Below are 6991 nucleotides of genomic sequence, written 5' to 3'. Positions count from 1 at the left end.
TCACAATTCGTTGACAAATTACGTGGAAACAATTTGACTACAATGCATCCCACAGTTGTATTGAGTTGCCTGCATGCCCTTCGGGTGGTGGACCATTCTTGATACACACGGGAAACTGTTGAGTGTGAAGAACCCAGCAGAGTTGCAGTTCTTGACACACTCAAACCGGTGCGCCTTGCGCCTGCTACCATGCTCTGTTCAAAGGCACTTAAATCTTTTGTCTTGCCCATTCACCCTCTGAATGGCACACATACACAATCCATGTCTCAAGGCTTAAAAATCCTTATTTAACCTGTTCCCTCATCTACACTGATTTGAAGTTGATTTAACAAGTGATATCAATAAGGAATCATAGTTTTCACCTGGATTCACCTGGTCAGTCTATGTCATGGAAAGTTGTCAACTTATTAATTTTGTGTATGGTTTCCTAGAATCAAGGGTGGCTCAACTTACCCTTTTAGCCCAACTTATACCACTCTCCCCTCCACCATGGACACATGTCCATTTAATATCAAATGTGGTGTGTCAATCTGTCTGTTATATTTGTTGCTTGTGTGCACCACGCTGTGGGCATTTGTGATGCTCTGGACTGGATACTGGCCCCTTTAGGGATTGGGAGACTGAGGACTGTCATGTTATTCACAGCCCTACAGGGGGCACTCTACTAACCTTCCCCTGGGCAAGGTGAGTCTCACACAAGCTCAAAGTACTTTTCTTTATTTTAAAGGAGTCAAAACAATCAAACACCACATTTGGTCCTTGTAGATACATTTTCAAAAGGGTGAATTAACTATTTGTGAAATTTAGCTGTGGCCAATATTTGAGACACTACCCTCTGTATTATTGGCCAATGTGCAATCATTGGGAAACAAACTGGACGATCTAAGATTAAGACTATCCTACCAACGGGACATTAAAAACTGTAATATCTTATGTTTCACGAGACGTGGCTAAATGACAACACAGATAATATAGAGCTGGCTGGCTTTTCCTTGATTCTGTAGGACAGAGCAGTGACCTCTGGTAAGAGAAGGGGCAGGGGTATGTGTCGATTTGTCAATAACTGCTGGTGCGCAATGTCTAATATTAAAGAAGTCTCAAGGTATTGCTCGCCTGAGGTAAAGTACCTCATGATAAGCTGTAGACCACACTATCTACAGAGAGAGTTCTCATCTATATTATTCATAGCCGTCTTTTTACCACCACAAACCGATGCTGGCACTAAGACTGCACTCAACGAGCTGTATAAAGCCCTAAGCAAACAAGAAAATGCTAATCTAGAAGCGGCGCTCCTAGTGGCAGGCAAACAAATCTTTTTTACCTCATTTCTGCCAGCATGTCACATCTGCAACCAGAGTGAAAAAAACTCTAGACCACCTTTACTCCACACAGAGAGACACATGCAAAGCTCTCCCTCGCCTCCATTTGGCGAATCTGACCATAATTAAACTCAGCAAAAAATGATACGTCCTCTCACTGTCAACCGTTTATTTTCAGCAAACTTAACATGTGTAAATATTTGTATGAACATAACAAGATTCAACAACAGAGACATAAACTGAACAAGTTCCACAGACATGTGACTAACAGAAGTGGAATAATGTGTCCCTGAACAAAGGGGGATAAAAATCAAAAGTAAGTCAGTATCTGGTGTGGCCACCAGCTGCATTAAGTACTGCAGTGCATCTCCTCCTCATGGACTGTACCAGATTTGCCAGTTCTTGTTGTGAGATGTTACTCCACTCTTCCACCAAGGCACCTGCAAGTTCCTGGACATTTCTGGGGGGAATGACCCTAGCCCTCACCAGCCGATCCAACAGGTCCTAAACGTGCTCAATGGGATTGAGATCCGGGCTCTTCGCTGGCAATGGCAGAACACTGACATTCCTGCCTTGCAGGAAATCACACACAGAACGAGCAGTATGGCTGGTGGACTTGTCATGCTGGATGGTCATGTCAGGATGAGCCTGCAGGAAGGGTACCGAAGGAGGATGTCTTCCCTGTAACGCACAGCGTTGAGATTGCCTGCAATGACAACAAGTTCAGTCCGATGATGCTGTGACACACTGCCCCAGACCATGATGGACCCTCCACCTCCAAATCAATCCCACTCCAGAGTACAGGCCTCGGTGTAACGCTCATTCCTTCGACAATAAACGCAAATCCGACCATCACCTCTGGTGAGACAAAACCTGTCAGTGAAGAGCACTTTTTGCTAGTCCTGTCTGGTCCAGCGACGGTGGGTTTGTGCCCATCGGTGACGTTGTTGCCGATGATGTCTGGTGAGGAACTGCCTTACAACAGGCCTACAAGCCCTCAGTCCAGCCTCTCTCAGCCTATTGCGGACAGTCTGAGCATTGATGGAGGGATTGTGTGTTCCTGGTGTAACTCGGGCAGTTGTTGTGGCTATCTTGTTCCTGTCCCGCAGGTGTGATGTTCGGATGTACCGAGTCAGCTCGGTCAGCTGTCCGTCCTGTCTCCCTGTAGCGCTGTCTTAAGCGTCTCACAGTACGGACATTGCAATTTATTGCCCTGGTCACATCTGCAGTCCTCATGCCTCCTTGCAGCATGCCTAAGGCACATTCACACAGATGAGCAGGGACCCTGAGCATCTTTCTTTTGGTGTTTTTCAGAGTCAGTAGAAAGGCCTCTTTAGTGTCCTAAGTTTTCATAACTGTGACCCTAATTGCCTACTGTCCGTAAGCTGTTAGTGTCTTAACGACAGTTCCACAGGTGCATATTCATTAATTGTTCATGGTTTATTGAACAAGCATGGGAAACAGTGTTTTTAAACCCTTTACAATAAAGATCTGTTATTTGGATTTTTATGAATTATCTTTGAAAGACAGGGTCCTGAAAAAGGTAGGTTTCTTTTTTTGCTGAGTTTTCATGTTTCAAACATACCACTGTAGTCCCTGTGCCCAAGAAAGCGAAGGTAACCTGCCCAAATGATTACCTACCCTTAGCACACACGTTGGTAGCCATGAAGTGCTGTGAAAGGCTGGTCATGACTCACATCAACACCATCGTGCCGGAAACCCTAGACCTGCTCCAATTCGCATACTGCTCCAACAGATACACAGATGACACAAACTCAATCGTAATCCACACTGCCCTTTCCCACCTGGACAAAAAGAGAGAATGCTGTTCATTGACTACAGCTTAGTGTTCAACACCATAGTACCCACAGAGCTCATCACTAAGCTAAGGCCCTTGGGACTAAACACCTCCCTCTGCAACTGGATCCTGGACTTCCTAATGGGCAGCCGCCAGGTGGTAAGGGTAAGCAACAACACATCTGCCACGCTGATCCTCAACACTGGGGCCCCTTAAGGGTGCGTGCTTAGTCCCCTCTTGTACTACCTGTTCACCCACGACTGCGTGGTCAAGCATGACTCCAACACCATCATTAAGTTTGCTAACGACACAACAGTGGTAGGCCTGATCACAGACAACGAGGAGGCAGCCTATAGGAGGAGGTCAGAGACCTGGCAGTGTGGTGCCAGGACAACAACCTCTCCCTAAATGTGAGCAAGACAAAGGAGTTGATCGTGGACTATGGGAAAAGGAGGGCCGAACAGGCCCCCATTAACATCGACGGGGTTGAAGTGGAGCGGGTCGATAGTTTCAAGTTCCTTGTTTTTTACGTCACCAACAAACTATCATGGTGCAAACACACCAAGACAGTTGAGAAGAGGGCACGACAACACCTTTTCCCCCTCAGGAGACTGAAAAGATTTGGCATGGGCCCTTAGATTCTCAAAAGGTTTTACAGCTGCACCATTGAGAGCACCCTGACCAGTTGAACCACCGCCTGGTATGGCAACTGCTCGGCATCTGATCGTAAGGTGCCACAGAGGGTAATGCGTACAGCCCAGTACATCACTGGGGCCAAGCTTCCTGACATCCAGGACCTATATACTAGGCGGTGTCAGAGGAAGGCACAAAAATGAAGGCCCAAAAGGGACACCCAAGTCATAGAATGTTTTCTCTGCTACCGCACGGCAAGTGGTACCGGAGTGCCAAGTCTAGGACCAAAAGGCTCCTTAACAGCTTCTACCCCCAAGCCGTAAGACTGCTGAACAATTAATAATATGGCCACCCAGACTATTTACATTGTTAATTATCTATGAAAAGTCATTTTTCAAATTACCTCGACTAACCTGTACTCGCACACATTGACTTGGTACCAGTACCCCCTGTATATAGCCTTGTTATTGTTATGTAATTTTCTTGTTACTTTTTCTTTTTCTTTTCTTTTTTACATTAGTTTATTTAGTAAATATCTTCTTAACTCTATTTCTTGAACTGCATTGTTGGCTTGTAAGTAAGCATTTCAAGGTAAGGTCTACTACACCTGTTGTATTCAGCGCATGTGACAAATAAGATTTGATTTGATCAATGTTCACCAATGCATTCTGCTTTTCGCCACCCAACTCTCTAAGCCAATATGTGGTGGTAGTCAGACAATGATAGCAAAATACCACTGATCCATCCATAGAAGTAGAAGAAGAAATTGGACCGCTCAAGTGGATCAATTTCCCTAAGTCGGTGAACATTGTTGGTCATTGCCTTTCAAAATGTCGACTGCATGTCGACTGCATGGCTACATGTCGACTGCATGAACTTTACAAAAAAACATGTAATCAAAGGTCCTGCAGTTTTTTTATGAAGTCACCTTCAAGTTGCTGCAGTTGCTTCTCACTGGCTGCACCATGCAGACATCAGCCTGGCAAGTGGGAGGCACTATTTGTCAACCAATCATTAGGGTGTTTTTAAATGGTGAATCTCAAACCCGCCCCTCACCCCTGCCAACTAGCAGGGCTCCAGGTCGTCACGTGTTGCTGACGAAACTCTGAGGGTGCCTTCCAGAGAGTGGTGAGGGGATCAATAAACCCATTGGGTGTGTTCGAGCAGTAAGGCTTTAACGCAGCCGACTGTAGACGAAAGTCAACGAGTGAAGTCGGAGGAGGGGCACGGTTTGCCTACAGCAAGAGAGAGACTATAAGGACACTGCTGACCTGCAAAATGACTATCCAAAATCTAAAACTGACCCTTAACTTTAACCTACACTAAAACCTTAACTACTTTGGTCCCAGGGATTATTTTAACTGGTTAAATCCTGTGTAACACCTAGTAATTACATTGTATTTATGTAGATATTATATGTCCTCTGTGGTGCACTAGTGTGTTTATCTTCCCACTTGGATTGCACTTCCAAAAGCTTTAAAATTAGGGCCAAGTTGAGACCCAGACCCGAACCCTAACCTAATTTTTACCAATTCAGAAATGAAATGTAGATTTGCAGGTCAGGAGTGTCCATATAGCCTTTTCCCAACAACAAGGCTCCTAGCAACATGACAGTGTTGCCATTGTTTATAAAAATGTTTCATTGTTTGTAATGTCAAAAATAAACATGGAATAAGCAGCTACAGGGACTTGGAGGCGCTTGCATAAAAAACTGCATGACCTTTGATCACATGGGTTTTGCAAAGTTCATGCAGTTGACATGTTGATGCAAGGCAGGTTTGCAACACACTTTGAAAGGCATGACCACAGACAGAATTGATCAGCTCAAACTCCTCCATATTTTTTTATTTATTTTATTTTACCGTTATTTTACCAGGTAAGTTGACTGAGAACACATTCTCATTTGCAGCAACGACCTGGGGAATAGTTACAGGGGAGAGGAGGGGGATGAATGAGCCAATTGTAAACTGGGGATTATTAGGTGACCATGATGGTTTGAGGGCCAGATTGGGAATTTAGCCAGGACACCGGGGTTAACATATAAAGAATAATGGGCCGTTTGAGCTGATCACTTTTGTCATGTCGGTCACCGGCTTTCAAAGTGTATTACATTATTGGGGGAAAAATTGTCGGACTTGCACCTTCATGTCCACTGCATGAACATAAATCATGTGATCAAAGGTCATGACATTTTGACTGCAGTCGACTGTTAGTTTCTGCAGTTGCTCTTCACCAACTTCATCCTGCAGCCACCAACTGCATTGTGGGAGGCTCTAATTGTCAACCAATCACTATTGTCTTTTTGTTTGACCTACAAAGACTTTTTTTATTTTTATTTTACCGTTATTTTACCAGGTAAGTTGACTGAGAACACGTTCTCATTTGCAGCAACGACCTGGGGAATAGTTACAGGGGAGAGGAGGGGGATGAATGAGCCAATTGTAAACTGGGGATTATTAGGTGACCATGATGGTTTGAGGGCCAGATTGGGAATTTAGCCAGGACACCGGGGTTAACACCCCTACTCTTACGATAAGTGCCATGGGATCTTTAATGACCTCAGAGAGTCAGGACACCCGTTTAACGTCCCATCCGAAAGACGGCACCCTACACAGGGCAGTGTCCCCAATCACTGCCCTGGGGCATTGGGATATTTTTTAGACCAGAGGAAAGAGTGCCTCCTACTGGCCCTCCAACACCACTTCCAGCAGCATCTGGTCTCCCATCCAGGGACTGACCAGGACCAACCCTGCTTAGCTTCAGAAGCAAGCCAGTAGTGGTATGCAGGGTGGTATGCTGCTGGCATGTTACTGAAACAGGAACCAACTTTGCTGCAATTCATGTATACAGTGGATATGTACAAATTCATGTGATATTTGGGACTGTCACTAATTGATTGAACAATGTACACACATTTGATTTCAGTTTGTGCTTGCGTGATATGGAGGTTGGAGGCATGTTTATTTTAACATTATAAAGAAAAACTTTGATAAACAATGACCAGCCATGTCGATCAGAGTCTTGCTGTTGGAAAACCACATTAGTGTCCGGCCATTCGGCTGACACCAAATGCACCTCCCCCCGACTTTACTCCAATTTATTCTACTGTCGTGGCTTCACTCAAACGAGCACAATAGACAAAGTTGTGCCAGGGGTTCGTTCAGTTCGATTGAATGTCTGCTACGTTACGTCATGGTTTGTACTGAACGGCACGTTTCCTCAGAACGTCCTTCAACGTTCT

This window comes from Salvelinus fontinalis, chromosome 33 (genome assembly GCF_029448725.1).
Source record: "Salvelinus fontinalis isolate EN_2023a chromosome 33, ASM2944872v1, whole genome shotgun sequence".
Lineage (NCBI taxonomy): Eukaryota > Metazoa > Chordata > Actinopteri > Salmoniformes > Salmonidae > Salvelinus > Salvelinus fontinalis.
Note: the sequence above shows the minus strand (reverse complement) of the source record.